General features: G+C 44.6%; 1 long non-coding RNA gene across 1 annotated transcript; it reads right to left on the bottom strand.

The window, feature by feature from the left end:
* Positions 1 to 266: 266 nt before the first annotated feature.
* Positions 267 to 21,226, bottom strand: LOC120991416. The gene is made up of 3 exons (XR_005776665.1): positions 21,080 to 21,226; positions 16,157 to 16,167; positions 267 to 281 (listed from the first exon to the last, which is right to left on the bottom strand). It is a non-coding gene; the product is annotated as an uncharacterized LOC120991416 (long non-coding RNA).
* Positions 21,227 to 23,272: the final 2,046 nt, after the last annotated feature.

Raw genomic sequence — 23,272 nt, 5'->3', positions numbered from 1 at the left:
TTTTTAGAATATTCGTCATTTTTTTCCATCTGAACACGATTCCTCCCTGCTTCTTGCTTGTGGTCCAATGTGTCATTGGCCAGCAAGCAACTTAAGCAGGGAGGAATCATGACTTTAGATGGACAAAAATGACGAATACTCTAAAATGTGAATTTATAGCACTTTATTGAATATAGTGCTATATAATCGTATTTTAGAATATTCGTCATTTTTTTCCATCTGAAGTGAACACTGAACACTGTTCACTTCAGATGGAAAAAAATAATGAATATTCTAAAAAACTAATATACAGTATAGCACTATATTCAATATAGTGCTATATATTCATTTTTTCCATCTGAAGTCATGATTCCTCCCTGCTTAAGTTGCTTGTGGGCCAATAACTCATTGGCCCACAAGCAAGAAGCAGGGAGGAATCATGTGTTCAGATGGAAAAAATTATGAATATTCTATATAACAAATATATAGCACTATATTCTAAATATTGGCAAATTCTCGAAGAAGCGATACTCGAAATAAAAATTTGCATTTTGAATATTCGGGCTCAACACTAGTGATAAGCTGACTCGTTGAGTCTTGGCTTTGGAATGGATGGATGGACTTCATTTAATATTCTCCCAACTATCATGGCATTCACGTGATGCAGTTTGGCAATTTTCTTGGTCAAAATATCGCTATCAATGAGCTGGTGATGCTGTTTTTCTTTTCTTGGGAAATCTTCTTCACAGCTCTTCCTGGATTGCCTTTCACTTGGGAATCAACCTAATAAAGCACTGAGCTATTAAGGAATGTGAGAACAGGTTGTAATTTGTAGAATGCAAGAAGAAAAAGACTGTTCCACCACCAGGAGCAAAACAGTAACAATGCAGTTACATGACAAGAATCTGCATAACCTATTATATGCTAAACAGTTGCAAGTCCAATTTATGCATGATATAGCCAAGATGATTGTCTATAGTAGTCTTACGTTAAAATCTGTAGTGGATTGTGAGATATGGAGCCTGAAAGTCAAAAGTTCAAAACATTGTTACCCTTTTGCTTATCAGTGTATATACTGGCCAGGAACTGATAGAGGAAGGTGGTATGAATAGTGCATGAGGGCCCAATTTAGATTCTCGCTATGGGGCCCAGTGATTTCTTTGTACGCCCATGGGGATGACTACTTGTTAGACCCCTTGCTACTGGTCAAAAATTGAGGATTTTTTTAGACCTTTTGAGAGGGATGCAAAAATGGACTACTATAGAGACAGGCTGTGTAGTCAGTTAGTTGTTGCATATGAGCGCCATCACCCATTCTCAGGAAGGTCTGACTGGGGGGACCCTCTGCACTCACTGGTGTGGGGATGTGGGGCAGGAGCAACACCAGCAGCAATTTAAGTCTGGAGTCTATAATGACCAGTTTTCTTCAGCCGCCTGCTGAAGAAACCAGCCAGCAGCAGCAGGGCATACAGCAGAACCTCAACCAGCAGGTGGTGACATACTTGGACTGCACCCTGTAACCCATGATCCAGGATCCCCTGTACTACTGTGCATGCAAACTTGAAGTGTGGGCACAACTGGCTGAGTTTTCCATGGGCATGCTTTCCCGCCTGACATATTGAGGTGGCATCAGAGCGGATGTTGGGTGTAAGTGGGGGGGGGGGGAAGCATAGTTCCCCTAAGAGAACTCGGATATTCTCCCAAAATGTTGAGAGATTAACCTTCATAAATATGAATCAGGCGGGGATCAACCCAGATTTCTAGATGCTGGTGCCTGATGCAACAGAAAAGATAATTTGGTCACTAATGATCATATTGTAGTGTGTTACCACTCCAGAATAGCCTTCAAAATGGCCCGTTACTTCTGGCCACGTGCTGCTGCCACCATTCTGATGCTGCCACCCTGCTGGCTCTACCCCTTTCCTATAATGGGGCTTCTTGGCCTACTAATATGAACATGTTACATTTTTAAAAGCATATGTATACCACTCAGCCTTGCCATCATGCCACTGTTTTTGGGTTCTGCTACTACTGTGATCTGTCACCATCTTGTGCTGTATGCCACTGCTGCTGCCTCCCCTCCACCCTCTGTTATGGGGCCACTATTGTCCCTGTTACTGCCATTGTTGTTGGCCCCTATCCCCACTATGTTATGGGCCCACTAGTGTCCCTGTTTGTCCATGTTGACATCACCGTTTATTTTCCATTCTTTTTTTCCGTCAGAAGAACAGAAAACAAATTGATCCTCTATTTTGAGCACCTGTAAGGCCTCTTTCACACAGTCAGTATTTGAAAGCCAAAAGCAAGAGTGGGTTCAAGACACAGATGAGATGCAAATATTTCCATTACATTTTATCTCTGTTTTGGACCCAAACCTGTTTTTGGCTTACAAATACTGATCAAATACTGATGCAAAATACTGACCATCTGAAAGAGGCCATTTGCATTTTCACATACATGTATGTGAGGGAATGTGGCTTCTTGTCTCATCCTCACGTGTATGTACGTGATGTGAACGGTCGAGTGCAGGAGCTGCACCCGCCCGGCTGTTACTGATGGCCGGGCCCCTGCTGCATCCGCCGGTATCGCTGTATGTGGTGATGCGAGCGGATTAATCCTTTCACATGCCATGGTGAGCACTGACCGCGGCACATGCAGGGTTTGCAGAGGGAGAGGTATTGTATTGAATTAAAACAGGGATAAAACCCTGAAAAGGTGAAGTCCCAAATATAAAAAGTAAAAAATAAAATGTGAAAAAAGTGTTTTTTTATAATAAAAAATGTAAAGTTTTAAGTAAAAAAAAAGACCCTCACCATAAAATAGTGTTTAAAAAAATCTGCACGTCCGTAATGACTTGCTCTATATAAATATTATATGACTTACCCCTTAAGGTGAACACCTTAAAAGAAAACTGTGCAAAAAAAGCAATTTTTTGTCACCTTTCTTTACAAAATGTGCAATACCAAGCAATCAAAAAGTTGTATGCAACCCAAAATAGTACCAATCAAACCATTATCTATTCCGGCAAAAAATGAGGCCCTACATAAGACAATCATGCAAAAAACAAAAAAATTGGGTTTCAGAAAATGGAGATGCTAAAACATGATTGTTTTCCATCAGAAATGCTTTTATAGTGAAACTGAAAAAAATTATTAAAAAGTAGACATATTAGGTATTTCCATGTCCATAACAATCAGCTCTATAAAAATATCACATGACCTAACCCCTCAGGTGAACACCATAAAAAAAAAAAAAATTAATTCAATTTTTTGTCATCATACATCACAAAAAGTGTAATTCCAAGCGATTAAAATGACATATGTACCCCAATATAGTACCAATCAAACCGTCATCTCTTCCCGCATAAAATGAGCCCCTACATAGGACAATCATCCAAACGATAAAAAAATATGGCTTTCAGAAAATGGAGACACTAAAACATGATATTTTTTTCTTTAAAAATGCTTTTATAGTGTAATACTGAAATAAATTTAAAAAAGTAGATATATTAGGTATCTCCACGTCCATAATGACTTGCTGTATAAAAATATCATATGAATTACCCCCTAAGGTGAACACCATAAAAACAAATGCGCAAAAAATGAAATTTTTTGTCACCTTTCTTCACAAAAAGTGTAATACCAAGCGATCAAAAAGTCATATGCAACTCAAAATAGTACCAATCAAACTGTCATCTCTTCCTGCAAAAAATGAGCCCCTACATAAGACAATCCAAAAAATAAAAACAATAAGGCTTTCAGAAAATGGAAATGCTAAAACATGATAAAAAAAAAAAAAAATGCTTTCATTGTGTAAAATTGAAATGCATAAAAAAGGTATCGCTCTATAAAAATATCACACGGTCTACCCCCTCAGTTTAAAGCTGTTAAAAAATATAAAAAACGGTGCCAAAATAGCAATTTTTCCTCTGCGTCCGTGTGCCCTTACAGCAGTTTATCAACACATATGGGGTGTTTCTGTAAAATGCTGAATCAGGGTAATAAATATTGAGGGTTTTTTTGGCTGTTAAACCTTGCTGTGTTAAAATGGAAAATCTGCCAAAAAACTGAAATTTTGAAATTTCACCTCAATTTTCCTTTAATTCTTGTGGAACACCTAAAGGGTTAACAAAGTTTGTAAAATCAGTTTTGAATAACTTGAAGGGTGTAGTTTCTAAAATGGGGTCATTTATGCATGGATTCTACTATGTAAGGCCTCTTGCACACAAAAGTTTTTTTGTTCCGTTTACTTCCATTTTTTGTGTTCCGTATACGGTCCCTATACGGAACCATTAATTACAATGGGTCCGCAAAAAAAACGGAATGTACTCCGTATGCATTCTGTTTCCGTATTTCCGTTCCGTTCAAAGATAGAACATGTCCTATTATTGTCCGCATAACGGACAAGGATAGGACTGTTCTATCAGGGGCCAGCTGTTCCGTTCCGCAAAAAATGGAATGCACACGGACATCATCTGTATTTTTTGAGGATCCGTTTTTTGCGGACCGCAAAATACTGAAAAAGCCATAAGGTAGTGTGCAATAGGCCTAAGCCCCACAAAATGACTTCATAAGGGCTTGTTCACATGACCGTTGCCCCTCAGTGCCCATGTTGTGGACCGCAAATAGAGCAATTTCTATCTTTTTGCAGTGCGGAGGCACAGAACGGAACGCACGGGAGCACTCTGTAGTGCTTCCGTATGGTTCCGTTCCGTGCTTCCGTTACATTCCGCACTGCATCTCCAGATTTGCGGACCCTTTCAAGTGAATGGGTCTGCATCCGTAATGCGGAATGAACACGGCCGGTGCCCCGTGTATTGCGGACCCGCCGTATGGAGGCCGCAATACGGCAAAGGAGGGGCAGCGGACGAGTGAATGAGCCCTAACTAAACTGGTCCTTAAAAAGTGGGTTTTGGAAATTTTCTTAAAAATTTTAAGAATTGCTTCTAAAATTCTGGGCGCCCTAAAAAAAAATGATGTTTACAGAATGATGCCAACAGGAAGTAGACATCTGGGAAATGTACAGTAACAATTATTTAAAAGCAGAGACATTCATATTTCAAAAATTGAGAATCTTTCCAAATGTTCAGCAAATTTGGGATTTTTTTATAAATAAAGATGAAACATATTGACTCAAATTTACTACTACCATGAAGTACAATACTGTATGTCACGAGAAAATATTCTCAGTATCGCTTATATAAATAAAAGCGTTCCAGAGTTATTACCACATAAAGTGAAACATGTCAGATTTGCAAAATGTGGCTTGGTCCTTTTGGTGAAAACTATCTTGGTCTTGATTGGGTTAGGCCCCTTGCAGACGAGCGTGTCTGGATTAGGTCCGAATGCGTTGCGAATGCATTCAGTGAAAAATGTGCGATTTCGCAATCAAAGTCATTCAGTTTTGCCTGTGATCACGTTCAGTTTTTATCGCGTGGCTGCAATATGTTTTAATGCGTTTTGCACGCGCGTGATAAAAAGCTGAATGTATACAAACAACATCTCTTAGCAACCATAAAGGTATATAATGGAGAACCGGCACTCTACATCTATCAAGGTGCTAAAGAAGCAATATACACAGGTGATGGTAAAAAAAAAATATATATTTATTTTTAGAAGGGTAGGTTTGAGAGTGGGGAGTAGGAGTAAATGTTCTAAAATTGTAGAGGTACTGAAAAAAATGGGGTACTCAAGAAAAAATGTTGATTTGCAATATGCGGCAGTAGGGATGCAGGTGCACAGTAAAAAATGTTTGTGCCGGGTGGGGGGTATGACAATGCTGTGATTGTCTAGTGGTGGTCACCCCCTTTCAATTGCTAGCTATGTCCATTAGTTATGCAGTCCGTTAAAAATTATCTTGGAAAAGTAATGTGAGAAATATAAAAAAAAAATATAAAATTTATAATATGGGTAGAACAATAAAAAGCAAGGAGTATCCAGTGAAAAATATACGAAAAAAAGTAAGTGGTATATCAGTCGGGTGCTGTACTTCTGTGTGGCGTCCCACACATTAGGTGAAGACTGCACGCTGACTGTTTTACCTTCTTTGCGGGGTATGGAACTCCTGGCTGTTGGAGCAGCCTTACAGCGCTCAGCGGTGTCTGTTTCCCGGTCTTCTCGGCGTGCCGCGTGTGTGTGACGTCACTTCTCAGGCGACTCGCGTCTCGCGTATCTTTGCCAGGTGCAGTATTGGGATCTTCGCTGGTGATGTATTTTCGATCCAGGGGATTTGGATGAGGTCGGTGGTGTGGAAGCGCTTCCAAAGTAAGATTCTTGGCAGGTTTCTAGAGGGGAGTCACCAGACGCGTTTCGAAAGGACTTGGCTTAGCAACTGATGTGAGGAATCCTGTCATCTCCTCAGGTGTCTATGAGGAACCCGAACTGTACAGAGCACCTATACTGTACCGAATTTTGGGGTGTCCGTGACATGGACCCGAACCCGAACATTTTCGTAAAAGTCCGGGTTCGGGTTCGGTGTTCGGCGCTTTCTTGGCGATTTTTGAAAGGCTGCAAAGCAGCCAATCAACAAGCGTCATACTACTTGCCCCAAGAGGCCATCACAACCTTGCCTACTATTGGCATGGCTGTGATTGGCCAGTGCAGCATGTAACCCAGCCTCTATATAAGCTTGGGTCACGTAGCGCTGCACGTCACTCTGCTGATACAAGCGTAGGGAGAGGTTGCTGCTGCGACGTTAGGGCGAGATTAGGCAGATTAACTCCTCCAAAAGACTTAATTCAGTGATCGATCTCCAGCTGTGGATCATTGAAGTGCTGATATTGAATTGCTCACTTTTTTTAGGCTGCCCAGAGCGTTTTTATATCACTTTTTTCTGGGGTGATCTGCGGCCATTCTGTGGCTTGTGGTGCGCCAGCACAAGCTACCACCAAGTGCATTTAACCATTAATAGTGTGGTTATTTTTTGCTATATCCTACATCAGGTGCAGGCTGAGCCTGTGTCACCCAAGTGCATTTAATCATCAATAGTGTGGTTATTTTTTGGCCATATAATACATCAGTTGCAGGCTGAGCCTGTGTCACCCAAGTGCATTTAACCATCAATAGTGTGGTTATTTTTTGCTATATCCTACATCAGGGTCAAGCTTTCATCAAGTGCATTTAACCATCAATAGTGTGGTTATTTTTTGGCCATATACTACATCAGGTGCAGGCTGAGCCTGTGTCACCCAAGTGCATTTAACCATCAACAGTGTGGTTATTTTTTGCTATATCCTACATCAGGGTCAAGCTTTCATCAAGTGCATTTAACCATCAATAGTGTGGTTATTTTTTGGCCATATACTACATTAGGTGCAGGCTGAGCCTGTGTCAACCAAGTGCATTTAACCATCAATAGTGTGGTTATTTTTTGGCCATATACTACATCAGGGGCAAGTTGAGCCTGTCACCCAGCGCCTAAAAAATAGGCCTGACATTTCTATTCCTCCAAATCAGTACAGTTTTAGCTGGTCAAGTTATATTTAGTGACCAGAAAAGCACAGTTTTTGTTCTGGGTTGAAAAACTATTCCCAAATTTGCCGTTCTCAAAATTAGTAGTTTCTGCTATATCAGGCCTACTTTAAATCTATCCCAAAAAGGATATCTTAGATTGAAGGTGCTGATAGTGTCATTCTGAAAAACTTAACACACACGCTACAGTGCAGATACAAGTCTAATTCTGTGATTAAAGGTATATCTGTCACACAGCGCGTAAAAAATAGGCCTCACATTTATATTCAACCAAATCTGTCATTACTTGTGTGCCTGTATTAGTGTAATACGGTACCTAAATAGATAGCCAGACAGTGTTAGGTGTCTGTAAAAAAAGGCCTGAATTTTAATTCAATACATTGGCCCGAATAATATTTTTCTTATTGTGGTGAACGGTAACAATGAGGAAAACAACTAGTAAGAGACGCGGACGTGGACATGGTCGTGGTGGTGTTAGTGGACCCTCTGGTGCTGGGAGAGGACGTGGCCGTTCTGCCACAGCCACACGTCCTAGTGTACCAACTACCTAAGGTCCCAGTAGCCGCCAGAATTTACAGGGATATTTGGTGGGGCCCAATGCCGTTCTAAGGATGGTAAGGCCTGAGCAGGTAGAGGCATTAGTCAATTGGGTGGCCGACAGTGCATCCAGCACGTTCACATTATCTCCCACCCAGTCTTCTGCAGAAAGCGCACAGATGGTTCATGAAAACCAAGCCCATCAGTCTGTCACATCACCCCCATGCATATCAGGGAAACTGTCTGAGCCTCAAGTTATGCAGCAGTCTCTTTTGCTGTTTGAAGACTCTGCTGGCAGGGTTTCCCAAGGGCATCCACCTAGCCCTTCCCCAGGGGTGGAAGAGATAGAAAGCACTAACGCACAACCACTTATGTTTCCTGATGATGAGGACATGGGAATACCACCTCAGCACGTCTCTGATGATGACGAAACACAGGTGCCAACTGCTGCGTCTTTCTGCAGTGTGCAGACTGAACAGGGGGTCAGGGATCAAGACTGGGTGGAAGACGATGCAGGGGACGATGAGGTCCTAGACCCCACATGGAATGAAGGTCGTGCCACTGACTTTCACAGTTTGGAGGAAGAGGCAGTGGTGAGACCGAGCCAACAGCGTAGCAAAAGACAAAGAGGGAGCAGTGGGCAAAATCATTACACCCGCCGCCAAGAAATTCCGCCTGCTACTGACCGCCACCATCTGGGACCGAGCATCCCAAAGGCAGCTTCAAAGAGTTCCCTGGCATGTCACTTCTTTAAACAATGTGCTGACGACAAGACCCGAGTGGTTTTCACGCTGTGCTATCAGAGCCTGAAGCGAGGCATTAACGTTCTGAACCTTAGCACAACCTGCATGACCAGGCACCTGCATGCAAAGCATGAACTGCAGTGGAGTAAACACCTTAAAAACAAAGAAGTCACTCAGGCTCCCCCTGCTACCACTTCTGCTGCTGCCGCCTCGGCCTCTTCTGCTGCTGCCGCCGCCTCGGTCTCTTCCTCCGCCTCTGGATGAACGTTGGCACCTGCCTCCCAGCAAACATGGGATGTACCACCAACACCACCACCTGCGTCACCAAGCATCTCAACCATGTCACACGGCAGCGTTCAGCTCTCCATCTCACAAACATTTCAGAGAAAGCGTAAATTCCAACCTAGCCACCCTCGATCCCTGGCCCTGAATGCCAGCATTTCTAAACTACTGGTCTATGAAATGCTGTCATTTAGGCTGGTGGACACAAACAGCTTCAAACAGCTCATGTCACTTGCTCTCCCACAGTATGTTGTTCCCAGCCGCCACTACTTCTCCAAGAGAGCCGTGCCTTCCCTGCACAACCAAGTGTCCGATAAAATCAAGTGTGCACTGCACAACGCCATCTGTGGCAAGGTCCACCTAACCACAGATACGTGGACCAGTAAGCACGGCCAGGGACGCTATATCTCCCTAACTGCACACTGGGTAAATGTAGTGACGGCTGGGTACCAGGCGGAGAGCTGTTTGGCGCACGTCCTTCCGCCGCCAAGGATCGCAGGGCAACATTCTTTGCCTCCTGTCTCCTCCTCCTCCTACTCAGCTTCCTCCTCCTCTTCTTCCACCTGCTCATCCAGTCAGCCACACACCTTCACCACCAACTTCAGCACAGCCCGGGGTAAACGTCAGCAGGCCGTTCTGAAACTCATATGTTTGGGGGACAGGCCCCACACCGCACAGGAGTTGTGACGGGGTATAGAACAACAGACCGACGAGTGGTTGCTGCCGGTGAGCCTCAAGCCCGGCCTGGTGGTGTGCGATAATGGGCGAAATCTCGTTGCAGCTCTGGGACTAGCCGGTTTGACGCACATCCCTTGCCTGGCGCATGTGCTGAATTTGGTGGTGCAGAAATTCATTCGCAACTACCCCGACATGTCAAAGCTGCTGCATAAAGTGCGGGCCGTCTGTTCGCGCTTCCGGCGTTCACACCCTGCTGCTGCACGCCTGTCTGCGCTACAGCGTAACTTCGGCCTTCCCGCTCACCGCCTCATATGCGATGTGCCCACCAGGTGGAACTCCACCTTGCACATGCTGGACAGACTGTGCAAGCAGCAGCAGGCCATAGTGGAGTTTCAGCTGCAGCATGCACGGGTCAGTCGGACTGCGGAACAGCACCACTTCCCCACCAATGACTGGGCCTCCATGCGAGACCTGTGTGCCCTGTTGCGCTGTTTCGAGTACTCCACCAACATGGCCAATGGCGATGACGCCGTTATCAGCGTTTCAATACCACTTCTATGTCTCCTTGAGAAAACACTTAGGGCGATGATGGAAGAGGAGGAAGAGGAGGAAGAGGAGGAAGAGGGGTCATTTTTAGCACTTTCAGGCCAGTCTCTTCGAAGTGACTAAGAGGGAGGTTTTTTGCAACAGCTGAGGCCAGGTACAAATGTGGCCAGACAGGACCCACTACTGGAGGACGAGGAGGACGAGGATGAGGAGGAGGTGGAGGAGGATGAGGATGAAGCATGTTCACAGCGGGGTGGCACCCAAAGCAGCTTGGGCCCAACACTGGTGCGTGGCTGGGGGGAAACACAGGATGATGACGATACGCCTCCCACAGAGGACAGCTTGTCCTTACCTCTGGGCAGCCTGGCACACATGAGCGACTACATGCTGCAGTGCCTGTGCAACGACAGCAGAGTTGCCCACATTTTAACGTGTGCGGACTACTGGGTTGCCACCCTGCTGGATCCCCGGTACAAAGACAATGTGCCCACCTTACTTCCTACACTGGAGCGTGATAGGAAGATGCGCGAGTACAAGCGCACGTTGGTAGACGCGCTACTGAGAGCATTCCCAAATGTCACAGGGGAACCAGTGGAAGCCCAAGGCGAAGGCAGAGGAGGAGCAAGAGGTCGCCAACGCAGCTGTGTCACGGCCAGCTCCTCTGAGGGCAGGGTTAGCATGGCAGAGATGTGGAAAAGTTTTGTCACCACGCCACAGCTAACTGCACCACCACCTGATACAGAACGTGTTAGCAGGAGGCAACATTTCACTAACATGGTGGAACAGTACCTGTGCACACCCCTTCACGTACTGACTGATGGTTCGGCCCCATTCAACTTCTGGGTCTCCAAATTGTCCACTTGTCCAGAGCTAGCCTTTTATGCCTTTGAGGTGCTGGCCTGCCCGGCGGCCAGCGTTTTGTCTGAACGTGTATTCAGCATGGCAGGGGGCGTCATTACAGACAAACGCAGCCGCCTGTCTACAGCCAATGTGGACAAGCTGACGTTCATAAAAATGAACCAGGCATGGATCCCACAGGACCTGTCCATCCCTTGTGCAGATTAGACATTAACTACCTCCCCTTAACAATATATTATTGTACTCCAGGGCACTTCCTCATTCAATCCTATTTTTATTTTCATTTTACCATTATATTGCGGGGCAACTCAAAGTTGAATGAACCTCTCCTCTGTCTGGGTGCCTGGGCCTAAATGTGTGACAGTGGCCTGTTCCAGTGGTGGGTGACGTGAAGCCTGATTCTCTGCTATGACATGAAGACTGATTCTGTGCTGACATGAAGCCAGATTCTCTGTTACGCGACCTCTCTCCTCTGCCTGGGTGCCTGGGCCTAAATATGTGACAGTGGCCTGTTCCAGTGGTGGGTGACGTGAAGCCTGATTCTCTGCTATGACATGAAGACTGATTCTGTGCTGACATGAAGCCAGATTCTCTGTTACGGGACCTCTCTCCTCTGTCTGGGTGCCGGGGCCTAAATATGTGACAGTGGCCTGTTCCAGTGGTGGGTGACGTGAAGCCTGATTCTCTGCTATGACATGAAGACTGATTCTCTGCTGACATGAAGCCTGAATCTCTGTTATGGGACCTCTCTCCTCTGCCTGGGTGCCTGGGCCTAAATATGTGACAGTGGGCTGTTCCAGTGGTGGGTGACGTGAAGCCTGATTCTCTGCTATGACATGAAGACTGATTCTCTGCTGACATGAAGCCAGATTCTCTGTTACGGGACCTCTCTCCTCTGTCTGGGTGCCGGGGCCTAAATATGTGACAGTGGCCTGTTCCAGTGGTGGGTGACGTGAAGCCTGATTCTCTGCTATGACATGAAGACTGATTCTCTGCTGACATGAAGCCTGAATCTCTGTTATGGGACCTCTCTCCTCTGCCTGGGTACATGGGCCTAAATATGTGACAGTGGCCTGTTCCAGTGGTGGGTGACGTGAAGCCTGATTCTTTGCTATAACATGAAGACTGATTCTCTGCTGACATGAAGCCTGAATCTCTGTTATGGGAGCTCTCTCCTCTGCCTGGGTGCCTGGGCCTAAATATGTGACAGTGGCCTGTTCCAGTGGTTGGTGACGTGAAGCCTGATTCTCTGCTATGACATGAAGACTGATTCTCTGCTGACATGAAGCCTGAATCTATGTTATGGGACCTCTCTCCTCTGCCTGGGTACATGGGCCTAAATATGTGACAGTGGCCTGTTCCAGTGGTGGGTGACGTGAAGCCTGATTCTTTGCTATGACATGAAGACTGATTCTCTGCTGACATGAAGCCTGAATCTCTGTTATGGGACCTCTCTCCTCTGCCTGGGTGCCTGGGCCTAAATATGTGACAGTGGCCTGTTCCAGTGGTGGGTGACGTGAAGCCTGATTCTCTGCTATGACATGAAGACTGATTCTCTGCTGACATGAAGCCTGAATCTCTGTTATGGGACCTCTCTCCTCTGCCTGGGTGCCTGGGCCTAAATATGTGACAGTGGCCTGTTCCAGTGGTGGGTGACGTGAAGCCTGATTCTCTGCTATGACATGAAGACTGATTCTCTGCTGACATGAAGCCTGAATCTCTGTTATGGGACCTCTCTCCTCTGCCTGGGTGCCTGGGCCTAAATATGTGACAGTGGCCTGTTCCAGTGGTGGGTGACGTGAAGCCTGATTCTTTGCTATGACATGAAGACTGAGTCTCTGCTGACATGAAGCCTGAATCTCTGTTATGGGACCTCTCTCCTCTGCCTGGGTGCCTGCGCCTAAATATGTGACAGTGGCCTGTTCCAGTGGTGGGTGACGTGAAGCCTGATTCTCTGCTATGACATGAAGACTGATTCTCTGCTGACATGAAGCCTGAATCTCTGTTATGGGACCTCTCTCCTCTGCCTGGGTACATGGGCCTAAATATGTGACAGTGACCTGTTCCAGTGGTGGGTGACGTGAAGCCTGATTCTCTGCTATGACATGAAGACTGATTCTCTGCTGACATGAAGCCTGAATCTCTGTTATGGGACCTCTCTCCTCTGCCTGGGTACATGGGCCTAAATATGTGACAGTGGCCTGTTCCAGTGGTGGGGGACGTGAAGCCTGATTCTCTGCTATGACATGAAGACTGATTCTCTGCTGACATGAAGCCAGATTCTCTGCTATGGCATGAAGAGACTGATTCTCTGCTGACATGAAGCCAGATTCTCTGCTATGGCATGAAGAGACTGATTCTCTGCTGACGTGAAGCCCGATTCTCTGCTATGGGACCTCTGTCCAATTGATATTGGTTAATTTTTATTTTATTTTTTATTTTAATTCATTTCCCTATCCACATTTGTTTGCAGGGGATTTACCTACATGTTGCTGCCTTTTGCAGCCCTCTAGTTCTTTCCTGGGCTGTTTTACAGCCTTTTTAGTGCCGAAAAGTTCGGGTCCCCATTGACATCAATGGGGTTCGGGTTCGGGACGAAGTTCGGGTCGGGTTCGGATCCCGAACCCGAACATTTCCGGGAAGTTCGGCCGAACTTCCTGAACCCGAACATCCAGGTGTTCGCTCAACTCTAGTCATGAGTCATTCATAATAATAGTATAATAGCGAAGTAAACATAATTCATATGTGCAGTTCCATATGCAGTACAGGGTTAGCACTCAAGCTCTTAACTTAAATTTCTTAACTCATCGCGTTATCTTTAGACAAAAGCAATTGAAAAGCAATTGAAGGTGTTTACTTAACGCATTTAGTTTAGATAACACGTCTCATAAAGCATGAGTGTTAACTCTACTAAATCTGTATGTTTGATTCATATATTGCAATTGTCATTAATAAGTATTTAGTAGAAAAATATTTGAATGGTGACTTTGCACAAAGCACAAAGCAGCATTATACAGATGCAAATGTGCTGAAATAGAAGTAAATTAAAGCTTAGGGTACTTTCACACTTGCGGCAGAACGGATCCGACAGGCTGTTCACCGTGTCGGATCCATCCTTCCGCTATTTCGCCGTGCCGCCGGACCGCCGCTCCTCCGCTCCGTCCCCATTGACTATAATGGGGACGGGGCGGAGCTCCGGCGCAGTACGGCAGTTCGCGGTGAGAGGCCGCAAACTAAAGGACTAAAAAGTCGGACATACAGGACTTTTAGTCCGGCGGCCATTCGTCGTGCACTACCGTGCTGCGCCGGGGCTCCGCCCCCCGGCCCCTTTATAGTCAACGGGGACGGAGCGGCGGTCCGGCGGCGCGGCGAAATAGCGGAATGACGGATCCGACAGGATGAACAGCCTGTCGGATCCGTCATGCTGCAAGTGTGAAAGTACCCTTATCGAGTTAATGTTGTCCAAAGCATAATGACAAGGGGAGGCCTATCGACAACAAAATGTAAAAGAAATTAGTTTAACCCCTTCACGCAACATCACGTACATGTACGTGGGGGAATGTGGTGCCTCACCGCATCCCCACGTGCATGTACGTGATCGGCTTTCTCTGTCAGCGCAGGGAGCGAAGCGCTGAAGGTTCAGTGAAGCCGGCGTGCTGGGGTTGCTAGGCAACCAGAGACTCCGGCGGGAGCTGCATCGGAGCTCTGACCCGCCTGCGATCGCTGTAATTGGTCCAATACTGCCGAGGGACCAATCGCAGTGCATCGGGGCAGGAAAGGAGGGCTTAGGGAGGAACTATGTGCTTCTCCTTCTCTGATCGTCCTAATTCCTGTCAGGGAAGCGATCAGAGAAGGAGAGAGTGTGAATAGCTGCTGTGAAAAGCTGCCTACCAGATCGAATTAACCCCTTTTGTGCCGAAAAGCTGCTTCTGTGCCCCAGTCAGTGACACAGATCAGTTCTGTGCCTCATCAACAGCCTGTCATCTGTCATCTGTTGTCAGTTCTGTGCCTCATCCCCTGCTTAGTACATAATTAACCCCTTCAGTACCGATTTGCCACTCTTCTGTGCCTGATTTGCCCCAGTCAGTGAGATTAGTCCTGTCCAGTCCTCTCATCATCACCTCATCCAGACACCTGTCACTACTGTCCGTCCGTTAAGACAACTGTCTGCCCGTCAAGACACCTGTCACTCCAGCCTGTTCGTCCGTTAAGACAACTGTCTGCCCGTCAAGACACCTGTCACCCAACATGTCCGTCCGTTAAGACAACTGTCTGCCCGTCAAGACACCTGTCATCCAACCTGTCCGTCCGTTAAGACAACTGTCTGCCCGTCAAGACACCTGTCACTCCAGCCTGTTCGTCCGTTAAGACAACTGTCTGCCCGTCAAGACACCTGTCACCCAACCTGTCCGTCCGTTAAGACAACTGTCTGCCCGTCAAGACACCTGTCACTCCAGCCTGTTCGTCCGTTAAGACAACTGTCTGCCCATCAAGACACTTGTCACCCAACATGTCCGTCCGTTAAGACAACTGTCTGCCCGTCAAGACACCTGTCATCCAACCTGTCCGTCCGTTAAGACAACTGTCTGCCCGTCAAGACACCTGTCACTCCAGCCTGTTCGTCCGTTAAGACAACTGTCTGCCCGTCAAGACACCTGTCACCCAACCTGTCCGTCCGTTAAGACAACTGTCTGCCCGTCAAGACACCTGTCACTCCAGCCTGTTCGTCCGTTAAGACAACTGTCTGCCCGTCAAGACACCTGTCACCCAACATGTCCGTCCGTTAAGACAACTGTCTGCCCGTCAAGACACCTGTCATCCAACCTGTCCGTCCGTTAAGACAACTGTCTGCCCGTCAAGACACCTGTCACTCCAGCCTGTTCGTCCGTTAAGACAACTGTCTGCCCCTCAAGACACCTGTCACCCAACCTGTCCGTCCGTTAAGACAACTGTCTGCCCGTCAAGACACCTGTCACCCAACCTGTCCGTCCGTTAAGACAACTGTCTGCCCGTCAAGACACCTGTCACCCAACCTTTTTTTTTTAAATATATAAAAAAAAAGACAAAAAAAAAATCTACGTTAGTTTACAGTTTAAAATGACTAAACGGCTTTTCACTGCCGAAGAGGCATATGCCGTACTTTTTGAGGACACTGACACCAACAGCGGAGATGAAGTGACATTTTTAGTTTCATCTTCCTCAGATGATTCATCTAATGATGAACCCCCTCGTAGGCGTCCTAGGGGTAGTGCGCAGTCGCAGCCCCGTACAAGTGACTCTTCATGGATCCCCGCAGATAACTATGTGCCCCAGGTGCCTGAATTTACAGCCACTCCAGGCATCAATGTAGATACAACAGGTTTCAGTGAAATTAATTTTTTCCAATTATTCTTCACTGATGACCTAATTAACTTAATGGTGGAACAAACAAATATATATGCAGAGCAATTTATTGCCTCCCATCCAGACAGTTATCTCTCAAGGCCCCGCAAATGGACCCCTACTAACACGACTGAAATGCAAAGGTTTTGGGGACTTCTCCTAAGCATGGGCATTATAAAAAAACCAACAATACGTTCGTATTGGAACAAAGATATTTTATATCACACCCCTCTTCACTGTCTTGCCATGCCCCGGGCCCGTTTCGAAGCTCTTCTAAGATTCCTACACTTCAGCAATAATAATGAATGCCAACCTCCAAGCGACCCCAGTTATGACAGACTCTTTAAAATTAGGCCAGTGGTTGACCACTACAATTCCAAATTTGGTCAAGTATATACCCCCCAAAAATGTCTCTCAGTGGATGAATCATTGGTCCACTTCAAAGGCCGATTACATTTCCGCCAGTACCTGCCCAATAAAAGGGCTAGGTATGGTGTGAAGTTGTATAAGGCCTGTGAAAGTGTATCCGGGTATACACTGCGCTTTCGTATTTACGAGGGAAAAGATTCCAAAATTGAGCCACCTGATTGTCCCCCGATTCTGGGTATAAGTGGGAAGATAGTATGGGATTTAGTCCACCCCCTGCTGGACCACGGATACCATCTGTATTTGGACAACTTTTACAATAGTGTCCCTCTCCTGAAGTGCCTTGCTGCCAGAGGCATAGGCACATGTGGCACAATTAGAAGAAATCAAAAAGGGCTCCCTAAATCCTTTATAGATCAGACAGTGCGTCGTGGGGAAAGCAGGGCTGTTTGCTCAGAAAATTTGATGCTGCTAAAATACAAGGACAAACGGGATGTTCTTGTGTTGACTACCCTCCATGCAGATCAGTCCACCCCAGTCCCAGTCCGAGGAACCACAGAGCAGAACATCAAGCCTGTGTGTATCCAGGATTACAACAAGTTCATGGGTGGAGTAGATCTTTCAGACCAGGTACTACAGCCCTACAGTGCCTTAAGAAAATCTAAGGTGTGGTACAAAAAAATAGCTGTGTACCTAACCCAAGTGTCACTATATAATGCCTTTGTCATCCACAGAACAGCTGGTCATGGGGGGACCTTCTTGGAATTTCAGGAAAAAATAATAAAAAAATTGATTTTTGGCGTTCAGGAAGGAGCGGGCAGTTTTTCATCCAGCAGTGCTTCTGGGGTATCAAGAATAATACGTGGGCAGCATTTCCCTGGAGTACTTCCCCCCACAGAAAAAAAAAGGCGACCCCAAAAAAGGTGTCGAGTTTGCTTGGTTAAAGGTATTAGGAAATACACCACTCACTACTGTCAGACCTGCCCCTCTAAACCGGGCCTCTGCATTGGAGAGTGCTTTCAAGTTTATCACACCTCCACTGATATCCATTAAGTCCATTTCGCTAATTTCACTAATTAATCCATGGCAAGACATTTTCATTTGAGCATTTTTCCATTTGGCAATCCAATAATAGCTCCCCCCAAAAAATAAAAAAATAAAAAAAAAATAAAAACCTTAAAAATTCCCATTATACCCCTAGATGAATACATTGAAAGGTGTCATTTCATTAAATGAGGCAATTCCTTCAATTTCCTTTTATGTTCTGGCACCCCTAGAGCCTCGATTTTGCAGTTTTCACTGTTGGGGTGAGTTTCTTCAAATGCGACATGGTGCCTGAAAATTATTCCAGCAAAATCTGCCTTCCTAAAGCCACATGGTGTTCCTCCCATTCTGAGCCCCGCTGTGTGCTCATACAGCACTTTACAACCACATATGGGGTGTTGACGTACTCAGAAGAAAATGGGTAACAGAATATGGGGTGCATTTTCGCCTGATACCCCTTGTTAAAATGTCAAATTTGGGCCTAAAGCGAGATATTCTTGTAAAATATGAAATTTTTCATTTTCACTGCCAAGTCTTTCTAAATTCCATGAAACGGCTATTGGGCCAAAGTGCTCAGTGCACCCCTTGAAAAATTCCTTGGGGGGTGTATTTTCCATAATGGGGTCACTTTGGGGGTTCTTTCATTGTTGGGGTGCCTCAGGGTGTCTTCAAATGCGACATGGTGCCTGAAAATTATTCCAGCGAAATCTGCCTTCCTAAAGCCACATGGTGTTCCTCCCATTCTGAGCCCCGCTGTGTGCTCATACAGCACTTTACAACCACATATGGGGTGTTGACGTACTCAGAAGAAAATGGGTAACAGAATATGGGGTGCATTTTCTCCTGATACCCCTTGTTAAAATGTCAAATTTGGGCCTAAAGCGAGATATTCTTGTAAAATATGAAATTTTTCATTTTCACTGCCAAGTCTTTCTAAATTCCATGAAACGGCTATTGGGCCAAAGTGCTCAGTGCACCCCTTGAAAAATTCCTTGGGGGGTGTATTTTCCATAATGGGGTCACTTTGGGGGTTCTTTCATTGTTGGGGTGCCTCAGGGTGTCTTCAAATGCGACATGGTGCCTGAAAATTATTCCAGCGAAATCTGCCTTCCTAAAGCCACATGGTGTTCCTCCCATTCTGAGCCCCGCTGTGTGCTCATACAGCACTTTACAACCACATATGGGGTGTTGACGTACTCAGAAGAAAATGGGTAACAGAATATGGGGTGCATTTTCGCCTGATACCCCTTGTTAAAATGTCAAATTTGGGCCTAAAGCGAGATATTCTTGTAAAATATGAAATTTTTCATTTTCACTGCCAAGTCTTTCTAAATTCCATGAAACGGCTATTGGGCCAAAGTGCTCAGTGCACCCCTTGAAAAATTCCTTGGGGGGTGTATTTTCCATAATGGGGTCACTTTGGGGGTTCTTTCATTGTTGGGGTGCCTCAGGGTGTCTTCAAATGCGACATGGTGCCTGAAAATTATTCCAGCGAAATCTGCCTTCCTAAAGCCACATGGTGTTCCTCCCATTCTGAGCCCCGCTGTGTGCTCATACAGCACTTTACAACCACATATGGGGTGTTGACGTACTCAGAAGAAAATGGGTAACAGAATATGGGGTGCATTTTCTCCTGATACCCCTTGTTAAAATGTCAAATTTGGGCCTAAAGCGAGATATTCTTGTACAATATGAAATTTTTCATTTTCACTGCCAAGTCTTTCTAAATTCCATGAAACGGCTATTGGGCCAAAGTGCTCAGTGTACCCCTTGAAAAATTCCTTGGGGGGTGTATTTTCCATAATGGGGTCACTTTGGGGGTTCTTTCATTGTTGGGGTGCCTCAGGGTGTCTTCAAATGCGACATGGTGCCTGAAAATTATTCCAGCGAAATCTGCCTTCCAAAAGCCACACGGTGTTCCTCTCATTCTGAGCCACGCTGTGCCGCCATACAGCAATTTATGACCACATAAGGGGTGTTTCTGTAAACTTAAGAGTCAGGGTAACAAATATTAAGGTTTATTTTGCTGTTAACCCATGCTGAATTGCAGGAGAAATGGATCTAAATGGAAAAATCTGCAAAAAAAGTGAAATTTTTAAAATTTACCTCCATTTTCCATTAATTCTGGTGGAACACTTAAAGGGTTAACAACGTTTGTAAAATTAGTTTTGAATACCTTGAGGGGTGTAGTTTCTAAAGTGGGGTCATTTTTGGGTGGTTTCTATTATATAAGCCTCACAAAGTGACTTCAGACATGAACTGGTCCTTAAAAAGTGGGTTTTGGAAATGTTCTGAAAAATATTAAATTTTGCTTCTAAACTTCTAAGCCTTCTAACATCCCAAAAAAATAAAATAACATTTACAAAATGATGCAAACATGAAGTAGACATATGGTAAAAGTAAAGTAATAACTATTTTGTAAGTTACCACTGTCTGTCAGAGAACCAGAGAAATTCAAATTTAGAAAATTGCGAATTTTTCCAAATTTTCAGTAAATTTTGGCATTTTTTATAAATAAAGGTGAAACATATTGACTTATATTTACCACTAACATGAAGTACAATATGTCACGAGAAAACAATCTCAGAATCGCTTATATAAATAAAAGCGTTCCAGAGTTATTACCACATAAAGTGAAACATGTCAGATTTGCAAAATGTGGCTTGGTCCTTAGGGTGAAAACTAGCTTGGTCTTGAAGGGGTTAAAAGATAGCAGGCCTTAAAGAGATTATTTTATGGCTGGTGATCTTAAAGGGAAAATTCTGTAAAAATGATCTTCTGGACACATGGAGGGAGACTGACACAGAGACTGCTGCTGGTATGCGAGTTATTGCCTAACTTTACTGCTGTATTTACATACACCTAAACTGCTTAGTTCTGTTAAATAATGCCCTCAATTAATGCTGCTGCTTCTGGGATTGTGTTACAGAGAGTGCAATAAGCAGGGTCCCTTGTTTACCCAGGTTTAGTGCATGGACAGATGTGATTTCAACTAGTCTCTGCCAGGTAGCGCTGGAAAAAAAAATAGGATGTATCCTAAAAATATAGAATATAAGTCAATAAATGGATAGTGTTGATTGCGAATATTCTAATCGCAAATTTTTATAGCGAATATTGGCACTTTGAGACTTCGCGAATAACTAGAATATAATGCTATATCTTCGGAATTGCGAATATTCTAGATTTATTTTTCACCAGTACCCATGATCCCTCACTGCTTATTGCTTGTGGGCCAATGAGAAGTCTGCAATACCTTTGACTTTAAATGTAGTGTTGATCGGGAATTTTTGTATCGCAAATTTTTATTGCAAATTTTCTGATTGCCGATTTTCGCAATCAAGAAAATGACAAGATCATGAATTCTCGAATTCGCAAATATTTGATGAATATTCGCACAAATATTCGCGAAATATCGCAAATTTGAATATGGCCCCTGCCGCTCATCACTGATAATGGAAAGAAATAGTGCAGTTACTCATGTATACCAACATAGCTGAAAAGACAATTACACTTTAAAAACGTTCTAGATACATACATTGTCATTTATTTAAATGGCCCTTTACTTATGATTAGTGATGAGCGGCAGGGGCAATATTCAAATTCGCTATATTTCGCAAATAATTGGGAGAAAATTTGGCATATATTTGCAAATTCGAGAATTTGCGATTATTTTCTTGATTGCGAAAATTGTCAATGTAATATACACATATTGCGTGCGCAATACAGGCGTGGGTCACTGTTGCTACATTTTGCAAGCTGCTAGAAGTTTCCTGAGACTGGAGAAAATGGTTGGCACGGCAGAACATTACAATAGCTTTGTATGCTGATAGAGTGCTGTAATATATTCGCGATTGCGCAAATCAGCAATTATTGATGAGCATATTTTTGCGCAATAAGTGCAACTTCACATTTTGGCAGGTCTGACTACATATTACTGATTGGTACACTAAGTATTGTTGTGAACTTGTGACATCACAGCACTATGTCTGTAGCATGTATGTATGGACAGCAGAACTTGTAACACTACCTAATGCCCTGCACTGGAACCTATCAGCTACACTCTATCACAATCTAACCTACACTGACTATCTCCCACTAACTATCTGTATCTCTTATATTATAAAAATGAGTTTCTGTCTAGACGTCTGTCTGGACGTTCTTTATGCGCGGACAAATGACTGGACCAATCTTCACCAAATTTGGCACACAGGTACATCAGGTGTCCGGGAAGGTTTTAGTCTAATCAGGAGTGCACGACTCTTATTTGCAGGGTGCTGCTGCATTGTCTATTTTTTTTCCCTCTAGGTCTTTGCCATGGCGGCGTGCACCTGCGCACTGGGAGGTGCTGACTCCCTTTTTTTGCAGATTTACAATGCTGGAGATGTGGCACTCCAGCAAGTCGTGCACTTCTGATTAGCCTGTCTGCCCCATAGGTTGATTTAAATTAGTTTCAGTATAAAGCTGTGGCCTGCTCTTACTACATTCATTGGAAGCTGTCTGGCACAAGGAAAGGTATAGAGTGGACTCAGCATGCATGTTGGTACCTGCATCCCTTGTAATGGAGGCCATTATGGCACTAAAAATGGTAAAAAGCAGAGTGGATCCAGCATGCATGTGGATCCAACACTCCCTGAACTTTATGGCGGCCATTATGGAGCATAACAGGTAGTATTTAGTGTTAGGACCCGTCTAACAGAGATCGCCTTGATGTACGGCAGACGGGCTCAGATGGTTTTGTACAAAATGCATTTGCCAAGCATCTTACTTTACAAATAAGCGTAACATTAGCACTATAATTTTTGGCATTATTGTACTTTATCTGACTTGCAGGGTGCTGCATGTCTCTTTTTTTCCCTCTAAGTCTTTGCCATGGCGGCGTGCAACTGCGCACTGGGAGGTGCTGAATAAGCTCAGACAAAGACATTGCAGCCTTCTCACTGGCCAACAAGCAAGAAGGGAGGTTACCGATAAAAATAAATCTAGAATTTTTGAGAATACGAATATATAGCACTATTTTCTAAATCTTCGCGAATTCTCGAAGTGGCGATATTAGCGATTAAAATTCGTTATTCGAATATTGGCGTCCAACGCTACTTGTGTGTTGAGCAGTTTCAAGAGGTTTAGGCCTTCAGTCGATGGAATATCAGATTATGATTTTCACTGGATTTTCTCTTTAAAATTTCAATTTCTGTACCTGACTGATTCTTTTTAAATATGGAACTGCAATACATAATAAAATAAGCCATAGGATAGTCTGGTAATTTACTAGTATACTTATTGCTTAGCAAATCACTGTCAGCTAATAGATCTTGCAAAGCTGATGAATCACAATTCCTATGAACATAACATCTGTGAGCATTTATGTGTAGCACCAAACGTCTTGAAGTT

The sequence above is a fragment of the Bufo bufo genome, chromosome 2 (genome assembly GCF_905171765.1).
Source record: "Bufo bufo chromosome 2, aBufBuf1.1, whole genome shotgun sequence".
Lineage (NCBI taxonomy): Eukaryota > Metazoa > Chordata > Amphibia > Anura > Bufonidae > Bufo > Bufo bufo.
This window is presented reverse-complemented; position numbering and strand designations above follow the sequence as displayed.